This window comes from Sphaerodactylus townsendi, linkage group LG11 (assembly GCF_021028975.2).
Source record: "Sphaerodactylus townsendi isolate TG3544 linkage group LG11, MPM_Stown_v2.3, whole genome shotgun sequence".
Taxonomy (NCBI): domain Eukaryota; kingdom Metazoa; phylum Chordata; class Lepidosauria; order Squamata; family Sphaerodactylidae; genus Sphaerodactylus; species Sphaerodactylus townsendi.
Window position 1 is genome coordinate 3569719 of NC_059435.1, and position 16907 is coordinate 3586625.

Below are 16907 nucleotides of genomic sequence, written 5' to 3' on the forward strand. Positions count from 1 at the left end.
CAGACAGATTTTCAACCATTTTGAGCTTGTGGGTGTCTTTTCAGTTAGTCTCTGGAACCAGCAGAGAAGAGTAGCAATGAAGAAGAGGACAGAGTCAGAAAGGGCTGAGTGTGCTCTGGTTTTCTTTTTCTTTTTAAAGGGCTTTTCTCAAAGCCACATCTTTTAAACAGTGTATTTTTAATAGCGGTTCACAGGGGTTTTCTCTTTTTTCTCTTTGTCCTGGGGCTGCTGATAGGTGGAACTGCTGAGGCTGCTGATAGGTGGGGCTGCTGAGGCTGCTGATAGGTGGGGCTGCTGAGAGGTGGTGCTTTTCAAATTTTTAAATCTTTTCAGTTAGTCTCTGGAACCAGCGGCGTGCGCCCCAGCAAGGGAAGCGGTAGGCCCGTTAAATGACAAAGGAACAAAGGGTGTGCTAAAAGATGGCAGGGAGATTGCAGAGAAGCTGAATGAATTCTTTGCATCTGTCTTCACCCAAGAGGAGGTGAGGAACATTCCTGCACCTGAACCAAGCTTCTTAGGAGGCGAATCTGAGGAACTAGTGAAGATAGTGGTAGACAAGGAAGAAGTTCTGGCAGCCATTGATAAACTAAATGCTACCAAATCCCCTGGCCCAGATTGCATTCACCCAAGAGTTCTTAAAGAGCTCAAGCATGAAATTGCTGATGTTCTCACATTAATATGCAACTTATCCCTGAAATCTGCCTCCATCCCTGAAGACTGGAAGATGGCCCATGTCACACCAATCTTTAAGAAAGGGTCTAGGGGGGACCTGGGAAATTACAGGCCAGCCAGTTTGACATCTGTTCCTGGTAAATTCGTAGAATCTATCATTAAAGATAGAATTATAAAACATGTAGAAGAGCAAGACCTGCTGAGGAAGAGTCAGCATGGCTTTTGTAGAGGCAAGTCCTGTCTTACAAACTTACTAGAGTTCTTTGAGGGTGTAAACAGGCATGTGGATAAGGGGGAACCAGTGGACATTGTCTACTTGGATTTCCAAAAGGCTTTTGACAAAGTTCCTCATCAAAGACTATTGAGAAAACTCAGCAATGAAGGAATAAGAGGGGAAGTCCTCCTATGGATTAAAAACTGGTTGAGGAACAGGAAGCAACAGGTGGGTGTAAATGGGAAGTTCTCACAATGGAGAGATGTAGGGAGTGGTGTCCCCCAAGGATCAGTTTTGGGACCAGTGCTTTTTAACCTATTCATAAATGACCTGGAAGTAGGGGTGGGTAGCATGGTGGCCAAGTTCGTGGATGATACCAAGAGTGTAATGGTGGTGAGAACATGCAAAGGATTTGCAAGGAGCTTTCCAAGCAGATGTTGATAGAATTAGGTGAGTGGAGCTAAGAAATGGCAAATGCAGTTCAATGTGGCAAAGATATGAAGTGATGCCCATGAGGGCAAAAAATCCAAACTTCACATACACGCTACAGGGGTCGGTGCACATCAGTCACAGACCAGGAGAGGGACTTAGGCGTCTTGGTTGATGGTTCCCGTAGAATGTCAACTGAATGCATGGCAACTGTGAAAAAGGCAAACTCTATGCTGAGGATCATTGGGAAAGAGAGATTGATAATAAAACTTTAAAGGATTGTCGTATGCCCTTATATAAAAACCGTGAGTGGGACCGCATTTGGAGTTGCACTGTGTTCAGTTCTGGTCGCCACATCTCCAACAGGATATTGAGGAGATAGAAAAAGTGCAGAGAAGAACAGCGAGGATGATTGACGGATTGTAGCCTTTGCCTTCCTTGTGAAGAGAGGCTGCAGCGTTTGGGACTCTTTAGTTTGGAGAGGAGGCGGTTGAGGGGGGATATGATTGAAGTCTGTACAATAGGTATGCATGGGGTAGAAAATGTTGACAGAGAGAATTTTTTCCCTCTTTCTCTATTACTGGAACCAGGGGGCATTCTGTTGAAAGTAACGGGGGGGAAGAAGGTGGGACTAATGAGAGGAAGCATTTAGATGCTCACAGCGATGTGATTGGTGTTTAAAATATCTTACTACAGAAAGATGATAACCACTAACCTAGATAGCTGTACAAAAGACTTGGTCTCAAATCCCCATGGAGAAGAAGTTGATCTATATTTACCAATCTTCATCCTCCTCATGATCTTAGATTTACCAAATGCCTGAGTGGCTTCGAGCCTTTGAGGAGCAGAAGGCTGCAGAGAGGCCATTGCTTTCACATTCTAACGTAATGCTTCCAAAGGCACCTGGTGGGCTACTGCGACCAACAGAGAGCTGAACTAGATGAACTCTATCTAATCCAACAACCTGTTCTATGTTCTTATGTCTTTTTGAATTCTCACACTTAGCAGTGGGTGCCCCTGCAATATGGTGACTGCCAGAGGCAGAGACAAGCACAAAAAGCCAGCAAGGAAGCTTGTGCAGAAGTCTGATAGCAGCTCTTCAGCATTTCAGGTGGAAGTTCCATTTAACAAGACCCCTTTCAAAAGGAACACATTGTTTAACAGTGTTTTGTTGGGCCCACACAGCTTACCTTTCCCATGCACTACCGATCCTTGTGCTGCGGTACCAACTGCTGCCCAAGCAACATTGAAACCTTTTTCACAGCCAATCAGATCTCCAAGGCAAATCAGAACCCCTGCTGAGCGAAAGCCCACCTGGCCCCACCTTCTGAAAACACTCAGCAGACACCAGGAATGGTGTCAGTAGGCACCAGGGTGCCCAGGGCACCCTGTTGGGGACCCCATCATATATCATTCTCATGCACCTGAGAATGACCACTGTTCCATATTGTCTGGACCAGGGGTAGGGAACATGGTGCTCGAGAGCCGCATGCGGCTCTTCTGCCCTTGCACTGTGGCTCCACGAGCTGAGCTGCTGGCTTCGTCCTTGCCCGCCCTGCAGGCAGCAGGGCGGGCGCATCCATGCGCATCCATGCGAGTAAAAGGTTTTAAAAACGTATATATATAGTGTTATCTTTATTTTAAATGTCAAAAATTATTTGTGGCTCCAAGTGTTTTCTTTTCCCGTGGAAAACGGGTCCAAATGGCTCTTTGAGTGTTAAAGGTTCCCTGCCCCTCTGGACACACACTGCCAGGGCCAATTCTGCTGTGAAATAGCCCAAAATGTAAATGGAAAAGGAATGCCCAGAATTCTGTTCTACCATCCCTGGTGCAGTGCTAAATTCATGGTTATTTTATGAAGACATTGATGCATGAACAACTGCACAGAAAATGCCTCCCTTTTAAAAATTCAAAACCCCTACCAGTAAGCTTCAAATAGGTGCTGCGGTATTACCAGTTCTTAATTCTTGTATTTATATTCCTAAGGGGGAAAAATCATTCCATTCCCTGAGGAGTATTCTGCAGTATGTAAATGATAAGTAACCTGTTTTTTGTTTGTTCTTCAGTTGCTAGTTAGGTGCTGCTAAGGTCTAAGAGTTTTCATAAAACAGTAAAACAATGGATAATTGTAATCAACAGCTTGGAATACCCGCTGGCTTAAAGTTCTGCACATCTTTAAAGTTGTACTTAGAGAACCTGAACTAGCATTTTTGCAATTGAGATGAAGGAAAACAAACGATTACAGTTCCATCTTTAGAATGTTGATAGCAAAGGTGTTCAAAAGGAGATACAAGACTGTAAATTGTCAAGAGTTCTCCTGAGAATGAATTCTAGGGGCAGGCATTCCTTTTTATTTTTAGCAAACTTTTGTGTTTGAGATGAATAGTGTTTTTCTTGCTTAGCTGCTCTCTCTAATCAGGATGGAGCACTGAGGAAGGCATTCGAAAAGCTTAAATAATGCGTGAAGCGTCTGCTGTTACAATTTCTTCGTTGTGAAGACAAGGCTCCTTTAATCGCTATTCACCAATAGACTCCGGAGGGAGATCACATACGCATTCCATATATGGATACAGCGATTGGATTCACGTCCTGATAACAACTGGATACGTACCCATGAATTTGGGAATCATCGATAGGATACAGTATATTAGAAATAGAAGACAACACAAAGAGTGTATCCTTATTGTGACTAACTGATACAGCACAACGCCACGGACCTAATTTGCGGGGGTTCTCCTGAAGGGGTTGACTTAAATATATAAGCGAATAAGTATCACTGTTATATATGTATATATGCATGTCTTTCTTTAGTATATAATATATTTAGCCACGCAGCAACACACGTGCGTCACGTGTTTTTTCGGTCTTGATTTTGCTAGAAATTGGCAAAGCCCAGGAACGACTGCAACTGACACCTGGTTTGGGGCTCCTGCCACTGCAACACATCCTGCACCTTACCCGGGTCCATCTCCAATCCCAGGCTGGAGATCCGGTAACCCAGAAAGTCCAGCTGCTCCTTATGAAAGTCACATTTGGAAAGTTTAACAAACAGGTCATTGTCGAGGAGCTGCTAGGGTCTGGCCTTTGTAAAGTCCCACGTACCAGCCGGCTGCTGCCCCCTCTAGGAGGGCCCCCACCTCATGTACTTGCTCGATCTTCTCCTCATAGTCACCACCGCACCTCGCCACATGCGCTTTGATTTGCACGAGGAAGTAGGGTGGCGCCTCCATCGTCCCGTCGAAACGGGCCTTCAAGCGCCGCCACCGCTGCAGGGCTGTGGTGGCTGTGGCTCAGGCGTCCCTGGTGGCCCCAGTGGCACGTCGTTGGGGGGCGTGGGAACTGGCTGCTCCCCCTCCAGAGGCGGCGGCAGCTGCGGCAAATCCTGGTGATCCCGCTCTGCTGCCTCGGCGTGGGCCAAGGGGAGTTCCATGTTGCGCTGTAGTAAGTGTATCTCCTGCCGCATCTCGTCTTGCTCCCATTGCCAGGCCACTGCGCCTCACTCAGGGGCCCACGCCCATGCCCCTGCCTGGACCCGTGACCACTCGCTTTGCGCCACCGGGTCCCACTCCGAGTAAATGTCCATGGGTTGCGTGAGCCAATTGGACTCACGCCGCCCAGTCGCCTTGGCTCCCCAGCACGGCCGCCGAGAGGGGGCCCAAGAGTAGGGCGATCCCATGCTCTCCTCACTGTCATAAATCAGTCATGACTTGAAGACACTTTGCACCACTGTGTGTTATTGCAGATACATTTTTTAAAATGTGCACAATTAGCCTACCAGCAGCCAATCAGATGCCATGCTGGGCAACCGCTCCACTTTCTAAAAAACACTTCGCAAGCACCAGAAAGGTGTTGACAGGTGTGGATACTATGTTCAAGCAAAGTTTCTCCTTCAGTCGTGTTCGACGCTGGGGTACCAGTGTGAGCAGTGATTTTATAGGCAAGCCTCTTTGTGGGGTAGTTTGCCATTGCTTTCCCCGGGTACTATGTTGGAGACCCGTAATTAGAGAAAGAAAACATTGTGTGAGTTAAAAACTGCAACATAGGCCAACATTATGGTGGAAAGCCATGGAAGAATGTTGAAATCATTTTGTCTTTTAATTATTTCGCTCATAAATTGAATTGAATTTGAATATGTTTGACTTGATCATCCATCTACATTATCCTTTTTCTGGAGGAAAAAGAACTTGTTAGTTAAGAAATAAAGATGTAATTGCTGAAATAGATTTTTAAAAAATTAAATCCAAAATGGTTATGTACATTTCCCATGGCTTTAAATCACAATTTGGAGCACTAATTGGCCGATTAGTTGTGAATTATAACACTAATTAGATGTACTAGAATGCAGAAGTATAGTTCTGCAGTTGGCTCGATAAAAACAGCCAGACCAAATTTTTGAACCAACTAAAATCTTGATACCAAGAGGCAGAGAATCTCTTTCTTAAAACCTGAAAGCAGAGAATCATATGGGGTGTGTGTGTGAGTTTTCACAATGTTTGCATGGCCCCACTGAGTAAGACATAAAGTAAGCTCAGCAGCACTAAGAGGTGCAAGAGGGCTGTGATCTAAAAGAAGGAGGATTTTATCATGACTGTAAAAGCACGATCACAGTCTGATCCATGTATGGCTGCAGATTTCATGTTCACCATACAAAGCGATGCTGCAGAAGGGATTGGAGTAAGTAATTCCTCTTGATGCATTTGTAATGTTATTATAGGAATATCCTTTACTTTACTGCATTCTTGGGTAGTAGCAATAACATCTTTTTTGTACCTTATGAAGTTCTATCAGCAGTCTAGTGGGAGTGAGATTAGTGGATCATCTGGAGAACTCATTTTAGGATGCCAGAAATAAGACACCATAACCTGTAAAAGATATTCAAGTTATATGTCATAACAAAGACTATAATGCAAAGAATTTGGTAGGGATTAGTATGTATTGGGGAGCAACTGCAATATAGATACATTGTTGAGTCTTGTTATATAAGTGAGCATTAATTGAGGAAGATACATATGTAATAAATCAGTGGAGGATTTTAAATCTATTGATCCCATGAAGTAGAGTTTCATGTAGTGAAGAATTTCTGTGACTACTGCAAAATCCTCAAACACCAGGACAGTTTCAACGAAAAGGAAGAGAGTCTGAAAATCAACAGAACCTGACAACCAGTACTAAAAAGCAACAGAACCAAAATCAAGAGACATTCAAAGGCATCTGGAAATGAATTCCACCCAGACTCATGCTGAGGCAGATCCAAAAGCAATTACATATGCAGTTGAGAATGTGGTTGCAAATGCAACTGCAGATGAGATACGTGCAGATGCACCTCACCCCCTGTTATGGCTCAGCCAGGTCTGGCTGGGGACCCCTGGGAGGAAGACCCAGATGGAGAGGAGGGGATAGTTTTGGTTCCAGATTCCCAGTCACTGCTTCTAAATGTAGAGCCTGAGCAGTCAGTAGTTCCTGTAAGACCAGTCTCCCTATCGGAGTGAGGTGGACCGACTGCTCTCATGGTGCAGGGAAAATAACCTGGTTCTTAATGCTAACAAGACAAAGGAGCTTATAGTGGACTATAGAAGGAATAGCTCAGAGATTCAGCCCTTGACTATAAATGGAGATCAAGTAGAGCGGGTGGCTAGTTTTAAATTTCTGGGCGTCATGATTAAAGAGGGCGTACAGACTGCCGCGGTGGTTAAGAAGGCCCAGCAAAGACTGTACTATCTGAGACTGTTAAGGAAACAACAACTGAATGGAAAACTCCTGGTGTCCTTTTACCGCTGTGCTGTAGAGAGTGTCTTAACCTACTGCATCTGTGTATGGTTCTCCAGTTGCACAGTGGCAGATAGGAAGGCGCTCCAAAGGGTGATCACTACTGCACAGAGGATTATCGGCTGCCCTCTCCCCTCCTTGGAAGAACTCTATAATTCCCAAAGCCTAAAGAAAGCCCAAAATATTCTGAGAGACCAGTCTCATCCAGCACACTCTCTTTTTGAACTGTTACCATCCGGCAGACGATACAGGTCCATCAAAACTAGGACAAAGAGGCTTAGAGACAGCTTCTACTCTAGAGCTGTGGCTATGCTAAACTCCGCGGCTTCGTGTGGATGTGTTTGGGGCTGTGTAGGGATGGGTGGAGGAAGGGGAAAGTGAGGATGGGGTATGAGTCTGAAATTGTGTGCATCGAGGAATGCTGCTGTAAATTTCGTTGTGCGTGCACAATGACAATAAATGCTTATGATTATGCTTCAGAAGCTCATGCAGAGCATTCAGGCTGGGATCCACAGCCAGATCCAAGCTCTGAGATTCCCCAGCAAGGATCCATCTCTGAGAAACTTCAGCTTCTTGATACTAAGCCAGAGGGGATCCTGCCAGCTCCATCACCCCCAGCCTCCGCCATCTCCAGAGCCCCAGGAGCAATGCAGGAGGAGGCTGTATGCTAGTTTACAGCAAATGAGATGCAGCAGCAGGTTAGCAGCTATGGGGCAAGCTGAATTGGATGAAAAGTCTTTGCAGGAGCCAGACTAAAGTAACCCAGCTGCAAGAGGTTATTGCACAAGTGAATGGGAGACTGGCTGTAACAGAGGCCCTTTCCCCACTTCTCTTGCTGCCGCCGTCGCTGCTCGCTGCTCTGAGCGCACGGCATCCCTAGCGTGCGTCTGGGCGTCCCCACGACCCCGCGCTGCCCCCGTGCTCTGCCAAAGGCGCCGTTTTCGCCAGCGCCAGGGATGCCGCGCGCTGAGCGGGCGCAAGAGCAGCAGCGTCGGGGAGGCTGCGCTGTTGCCGCCCCTGACGTGGGGAGTGCAATGGGACCCCGCGCTACTTGCGGAGAGTAGCGCGGGGCTTAAGGTGAGTGGGGAAAGGGCCAGAGAGGTTGCAGCTGAGCTAGCTGGTGGCACCAAAAAGAAACCCCATAAAAAGCTGCTGGGATACCCTGGCATTAAAGACTTTAAGCGCCATGGGTACATATTGTTTGCCCTTATTACAGAAGAAACGGATGATAGCTGAGATGCCGGCCACACAGTTTGTAATCACATGGTCTCTGTGAATAGCCCAACCAGATTAGTGGCCATCACCACCTCCTGTGGCAGCATATTCCAAACACCAATCACACGTTGTGTGAAGAAGTGTTTCCTTTTATTAGTCCTAATTCTTTCCCCCAGCATTTTCAATGGATGCCCCCTGGTTCTAGTATTGTCAGAAAGAGAGAAAAATTTCTCTCTGTCAACATTTTTTACCCCATGCATAATTTTGTAGACTTCAATCATATCCCACCTCAGACGTCTCCTCTCCAAACTAAAGAGTCCCAAACGCTGCAGCCTCTCCTCATCCTCATCCATCCATCCATCCATCCATCCATCCATCCATCCATCCATCCATCCATCCATCCATCCATCCATCCATCCATCCATCCATCCATCCATCCATCCATCCATCCATCCATCCACCTCCATCCGTATGTATGTATGTATGTATGTATGTATGTATGTATGTATGTATGTATGTATGTATGTATGTATGTATGTATGTATGTATGTATGTATGGTTATAGTTATATATAGTTATATAGTTATATATAGTTATAGTTATATTACTTCATTCATACCCTGCCTTTCTCACCCATGGGGACCCAAAGCAGCTGACATCATTCTCCTCACAACAACCCTGTGGGGTAGCTGAGGCTGAGAATGCATGACTGACCAAAATTCACCAGCAAGCATTCATGGCAAAGTGATGAATCAAACTTCGGTCACCTCAATCACATTCTATGATTCAAGCCAGAACACCACTCTGACTCTCATCTAGCACAGAAAATTTTGGGGTTGCCAAATCTGGGTTGGGAAATACCTGAAGATTTGGGGGTGGAGCTTGGGGAGGGTGTGGTTTGAGAAGGGGGGAACCTTAGCAGGATTAAATTCCATCCAGCCTCCAAAGCAACTGTTTCCTCCAGGAGAATGGAACTCTTCCAACCGGCAATCAATTGTAAACCTGGGAGATTTCTCAGACCAACCTGGAGATTTGCAACCATAATTCTCATAGACCATCCTTCCAGAAATCTCAGAAATTTGGAATGCAATGCCTCCCAGGTTACTCCAGTTTAAACTCATTGACTTCTATGGATTTAGAAGGGAGTAACTGCAAAGAACTACACTAGCAATATTTGCTCGGTAATAACTTTCTGTAGATAAATTTACCTCTAATATTTTATTTTCTATAGAATTAATCCCACTGTTCTAATCCATCTGTACCTGGTTATGCTATTGTATCAAAAAAGAGTTCTTTGCACACAAAAAATTGTTTGGTAAAATGTTCCACACTGTTGTGGCTCCTCCTTGCAAGTGAGACTAATATTCTTTTTATGCTGTTGAGAAAAGGAAACCTCTAATTTACATGTTAATGACTGTAGTCTCTAGTCAAATAAGCTATAAACTGCTTCCAGTTCAGTTCACATATTCTTCTCTTGATTGGAGATGTGTCAGATGTTTTGAAAGTCTTTCAAGTACAGCCAGGCAGCCGACCCTCCCACCCAAGAGTAGGGAAACTAATTTATTATTAAAATGTTCCCCTTTTTTAAAAGAGATGGCAGAGTTGTGGCAGTTAGATTTGCAGCCATTTTGCGCCCCTTCATGATGAAATGTAATTGCATGCCACTAGATGATGGCTGAAAACTTTCAGGTAAACAGAGATGAGGACATATTGCCACTCTCTTGAGTGAAAGTAAACTCAGGGCCAAATGTATATTATTAAATTCTCAAGGAGCGCATGCAAGGAATACCCTGCCACCCCATATGACAATGGAAAATATGAAACAACATCTTCAAGGATAAATATACTGAGAGGGTCATCCAAAGCAGGGGGTGGGAAGGGCTTGTGGGAGCAGCATGCCTTCGCACAGGTGCGTTTGTCCACACTCAGCAAAGGAGGAGACACGCCAGTGACTGGCTGGCCCACTGATGTACTGCTGCAGAACCTGGAAGTCGGATGCCAGTGTGGGAGGGGACGGGGCATTCCTTGGGGCAGAGCTGCCTCTGCTGCCTCCCTCGATTGGAGCCAATAGCACACAGGTGTCAAACCCGCGGCCCTCCAGATGTTATGGACTACAGTTCCCATCACAAAATAGCTGCCACAGCTTTCCTTGGCCCTTTCTGCACAAACCTTTTACAACGTTCTGTGGCAGGAAATAAAACAACTCCTCCATGGGAGTCTGCATTGTTTTTACCCCAAAACGTTGTATATGCAGCCTCAAAACATTTTAAATGAATCCCTTTTTAAAATGATTCTCTGGTTGAAACATTTTGAAAACACCTTCAGTTGCTGTATTGACTGTGTTTCCCACACTTTCGTGCTTCCCTGAACTTTCTCCTTGACACCATTTTATCACTCTCCATTCCCCTTTGACTGTTTTTCTAAGCATTTCAGCAGAGTTTCAACAGAGTTTCTCCAGGGGGGGAGAGGCTAATCTTCAACAGATGGACTGTGGGTAGTAGCCCCCCACTGTGAAGCATGGAAGCACAGATTGGACAGTGTATTCAAACAAAAAGGGGGAAATCACAAAATGGAGGGCAGGAATTGTTTCGAGGGGGTGAGTGCAGACGTACATTAGGGTAAAGGGGACGGGGATTGGAAATATTTCAGACACGTTTCCGGGGGTTTGTGCCGAAAGGGTCAAAGACTGCAGGAGAACTACCAACAGATTTGGGAATAACAATGACAGCTACAGTTCCAGCTCCATTTGGTAAAGACAGTTCCTAAGCTAGTCATATTATAATTCCATGATTTACCCCATTGAATAAATCCAAATTAATATGCTCCGCCTCTCCCTGAAGAACTTGTCTTGAAATATTCGATTCTCCAGCACACTTTTATTCTCATCCGATTTACCAATAGATCCTAAAAAGACCTCACTGCATCAATATATGCAGCTTTGCAAACTCATTTTGGGCTAACAATTTGCAAAAACAATGTCCTCCGTAGGCTTATTTGTTCAGCTGGTCCCAGAGCAAATGGAAGCACAGCTTTAAGAACTAGAGTGACAGCCAGCAGAGCAGCCTTGAGAAAGGTGATCATGTGAGATAAATTTTACAAAGGGCAAAACTGAAAGGGTTTTTTAGAAAAGAACAGCTACAATATGTAATTCTCTTAAGCAGTAATAAATTGCCCATCTAAGAATTAATGATCTTCCCGCATTTCTTTTAAAATACTTGAAAAGAATTAATTAATGGAGCACATTTCAAGCTAAGCAAATTGCAATGATAAATGGGATTACTGCAAGCTACGAATGCAATTCCTAACTGAAGGAAAAGAGCAAACCATTACTCAGAACATTAAGGAACGCAATTAAGCAAAACATTTGAAGGCACTTAATTACATCTGCAGAGGACAGTTAAGTGAGATCTGGTGCCTCCTTGCAGAGGCAAACCCAGACCTCCATTACCCTTTCTCGTGATTGGGGAAGGGGACTCAAGCCGGCGGGGGGGGGGGGGCGTGGGCATTGGGGATTAAAGATCCAGCCCGAGCTCTGTTCCGCAGAAATCGTCTATGTCTTGTTATGCTTTGGTTATCCAATAAAGTCTACAGTTTGAAAACTACACTTGCTTTATTTTGGGACTGAAGTCTTACATTTAGACGATTCCTCCCTGTCTTTGCTGAATCCCATACCTACTATGGATGGGACCTCAGGCGAGAAGACCGTTCACCCCAAACGACCTGGGGATGGCAGGCTCGGAGAATGCTGATGTCCCTGTGGACCAGAAGGAGGTTAGTGAATCCCGGAGCCCAGAGAGGACTGTACCAACTCAGACAGGAGACGGGGGCTGCTTTGGGGGCCCCGGGTGGGACAACCACCTGCCTGTGGCACGATGCTTCACCCTGGCTTGGCGGGCTGCTTGGTTCAGCCTACCGGCTGACAGTACCCACCCATGTACCAGGCAGACGGTGGCACTAGCAACCGGGGAGGCGAGAGTTGGCTTGGTTCTTGCGAGAACCAGAGGAGAATGATGATATAGCCGGGGACGACTACGGATGAGCCCCATGGTGAGCAGCAGAGGCCTGGCATGAGGAACGTGAGGAGCTATGTTGGCAGGTGGAGAGACTCTCTCAGGACATGGAAGTACTACACGCCAGGGAGGCCGCTCGGTTGGAGGAAGAGCTGGAATGCCATCGGGAGGTAGAACGACTGCATTTGCAGCACTGGGCTTACCGGGACCAGGGGACTGTTTGGAAACAGAGGCTTCACGCTGTTGGGGGGTTGCGAGGCTGCATTGCTGGGGGGTTGCAATGCGGCAGCAGCAGCCATGCAAACCCCTCCCCAGGGGATGCTGTTTTTAGCGTCCCTGGGTCGCTGTATTCCGCCCGTGCGGAAACAGCCAAAGTCAGTCAAGTTCCCTTTTAGATCTGCTACTTTTTGGCCTTTGTGGGTTTGAATGCCTTTAGCAACTATTGGGGGGGGGGGGGGCTTCTTTCACAAAAAGGAACTACATGGTGACTAGGATTGCCAATTCTGGCCTGGGGAATTCCTGGAGATTAGGGGGTATTGCCTGGAGACAGCTTGGGCTAGGGAGGGCAGTAGAAAATATTTGAGTTTCTGTCCAGGGCAGTAGAAATGTCAGACCTACATCATCATAAGTGTGGACTGCATCAGAGGCAATGTGGGATGCTCCAGTGTTGGAGCAAAAACTCTATGGGGAAAATGTCTTCTACAATAGAGGTTTTGCCCAAATACCAAATAACCAGGAATTGCTCCACCTGAAGTTAGCAATCCTATTCTGGAACCCTATAACTGTCCCCTTTCCCATACATTGCAGCTCCATGGGAAAGAGATGACATACCATATTTACTCGGAATAAAATCTTCTTGTTTTAATATTTTCAAGCAAGACTGCTAACAAAATATTCATCAATAATCATTTGATGAGCAGGTGAGAAGTGAGATAAATTTACTTACAGAGATAATGTTAAAGAGTAGACATCTGATATTCAGGAAACTTTGCTGCCTGTCTCCCTGTAGAATGTGTCCAATAAATGTTTAAAGGTGTGTGATGTATGTTATTCATGCAAAACATCAGAGGAAATGTGTAGTGACTCCCTGCTGAGGGGAACAGAAACAGCTATTTGCAGGCCTGAATAAGATGTCAGAAGAGGTGTGCAGTCTCCCTGTGGTTTCATGAAGAGGGACTGCCTATAATACCATATTTGTTTTACTGTATTAAGAGTTCGAGTTCATCTTGTTTATTTCCCATACTCCATGCATTGGTGTAGAGACATTGAAGGCCATGAAGCATTTCCTCTGGCTGCTTCTTCAAGGTTTTTTCCCTCCTGCTGTTGCCTTCTTGACCTATTTGCTCAGTTCTCTCTATAACCTTTGAACTACCATCACTATCATTTGTTGAACTCCTGTCTGTTTGAATACTGTATCCCTCTCACACATAACTCAGTTTAGAATCCTTCTAATCACATTTGTGAGCCTCCTGGCAAAGATATTTCTACCTATAGGCATGAGGTGCAAGCTATCCCTTGCCATCAGTCCAAGAACCCAAATAATTTCTGGCAGCACCACTTGCGAAGCTAGTTGTTCACCTCTATTCTTCTTTCTTTCCATGGGCCGTGTCCTTCAACCAGGAGTAGAGCTGAAATGACAGCTTGTACATCCAGATCCTTCAGCTTCTTTCCCAGAGCCTCAGAATCCCTTCTGATGTCCCAAAAGGCACATGTTGCTGTGGATGTAGCATACCTGGATTTTAGTAAAGCTTGTGACAAGGTGCCCCATAATATTCTCGCAAGTAAACTAGTGAAATCTGGACTAGACAATGCTACTATTAGATGGATTTCTAATTGGTTGTCTGATCGAACTCAAAGGGTGCTAATTAATGGCTCATCTTCATCCTGGAAAGAAGTGGCTAGTGGGGTACCACAGGGGTCTGTCCTGGGCCCAATGCAATTCAATATTTTTATCAATGACTTGGATAATGGAATAGTTCTGGACACTGCAATTCAAGAAGAATATTGACAAGGTGGAACGGGTCCAGAGGAGGGCAACAAAAATGGTAAAAGGTCTGGAGTCCATGCCCTACAAAGAGATGCTTAGCGAGATGGGGATGTTTATTCTGGAGAAGTGAAGGTTAAGGGGGGGACATGATAGCTATGTTTAAATATTTGAAGGGATGCCACGTCAAAGAGGGAGCAAGCTTGTTTTCTGCTGCCTCAGACACTAGGACATGGAATAATGGATTCAAGGTGCAGGAAAAGAGATTCCACCTAAAGCTCAGGAAAACTTTCTTACAGTAAGGGCTGTTCAACAGTGGAATGCACTACCTCGGAGTGTGTTGGAGTCTTTTTCTTTGGAGGTTTTTAAACAGAGGCTGGATGAACATATCCCAGGGGTGCTTTGATTGTGTGTTCTTGAATTGCAGGGGGTTGGACATGATGGTCCTTGGGGTCTCTTCCAACTCTATGATTCCATGATTCTATGTTAGTCCAGGAAAAGTGGCAAAACACTGGTAGAACTTGGCTGCCACCTAAAACTTTGAGTGACTAAGGCACACAATTTCCAAAATAAAACAAGAGACACCTTTCACTTTTGTATTGTGAAAGATTACTGTTGGATATGTATGTGCAACAAACTCCATCCCTTGGCCTAGTTAGTGGTCTGTATGGCTGCCAGCCAGGATGCCAATGGAGGTGCAAGCATTCGGGAATGGAGAACTACAAAATGGTGTAGTGTAATGCTACTATTGACACTTTACGTTATGAACCTGGAAGTGCCGTCACTGGGTTGTGTGGCAATCTAGGATTTCCCCTGATATTTATAGCAGAGCATTGTGCAGCTTGACAATGTCACCTCTAGGTTCCTCAAAATTTTATTGTGGTATAATACTACACTGCTCTTCCCTTCCCCCTGAAACTCCATTGAGCACTGGTAGGAGATGGTGATGGGTTGAGACTTGGCCACTTTTGGCAACCCTATTTGTCTAAGTGCTCCTTTTCAGAGAAAGAAGGAGGTAAGGCTAGATCAATTACTCATAAAGAGACACAATGGGCAGTCACCCCTGAGGATAAGTACATTTCTTACAGATCATTGCTATTGTATTTTATCTTGCTTTTATGAATTGTTGTGAACCACCTTGAGCATGAAAGAGGAGGGGCAGTATAGAAATATAACAAAATAAATGAATAAATACGCTGGCTGCTGAGAAATGACAGAATTATCCACTTTGACCCACCCATTGTCAGAATTCCCCTGCTTAGACAATGAAGCACTTGAAAGTTCAAAGGTTTTATTGCTGATGACAGGTGAAAAGCAAAAGCCTGTTCTGAGGCATCAGCTCAGAACAGTTTGATAATATACAACAGTGTTCCCCCACCCCCTAATGTGTGAAACAAAACAGAACAGAATTCACTGAAACAGTTCTTTCCACAAGGTTACTGATAACACAGCTGCAGGAAAGAAACAGAACAAAACAGCAGACAGAGCTTGGCACTGCAAAGCATCCCAGTAATAACCCATCCCCCCCAACACACATTCTGCCTCCCTGAGGGACCCCCTTCCCCCAGTTTGCTTGGGCATGCACGGTGGAACACCTTGATGAGCTTTGGTGCTCTGACATCCTCAGTGAAAACCCACTCATCATATCCAGGCGCGAATCCTTTCCAAGAAACTAAATATTGCAAGCATTTGCGGAAGAAGCATGAGTGCAGAGCCTCCTGGATTTCAATGTGATGTTCACCATCAACCATCAGAGGAGAAGGAGCAGATGAAGGATACCACACATCAGGAGCCAGAGCCTTTTCGAGGAGGCTGCAATGAAACACAGGGTATATTTTGCGCAATGCCTTAGGTAGTTCAACCTGAACGGTCACCTCATTGATCACTCAAGTTACTTTAAACAGCCCAATGTACTTATGGCCCAATTTAGTGTACATATGAATATCTCTCAAGTTCTTAATAGAAAGGTACACTAAGTCACCCACAGTCAAAGTAAAATGTTTGTGATGCTTGTCAGCCAGCTTCTTTTGAGAATCCCTGGCTTTCTGTAGGGCACAAAGAATAGGGTCCCATCCATCCACAATCTGTTGCATCCATTTCTGCAGATCAGGAGGTTCAACTGCTGGTTGCCCCAAGAATGGAAGGGGCTTAGCTGACCGGCCAGAAACCACCTCAAAAGATGTTTTTCCTGTGCTACCATGAACAGTATTATTATAGGCGTACTCCGCATAGGTAGCAGGTCCACCCAATTGTCTTAATGATAGTTACTCTAGCACCTGAGGTACTGCTCCAGTGTCTGATTGGAGCATTCTGACTGGCCATCAGATTAGGCGTGGTACACTGACATCAGACCTTGTTCCATGCCCAGAAGCTTCTGAAAAGCCCTCCAGAACTTTGAAACAAATTGGGGACCCCTATCAGAAATTATTTTATCAGGAGCAGAATGTAAACAGTATATGTGCTGGATGAACAATCAGTCAAATTTGGTGTGGAGGGATGGTAGAACAAGGAATAAAATGAGCCTGTTTAGAAAACAAGTCCACTACCATCCAAATTACAGTTTACCCATGGCTTTCTGGTAAGTCAGTTATGAAGTCCATAGAGATCACTTTCCAGG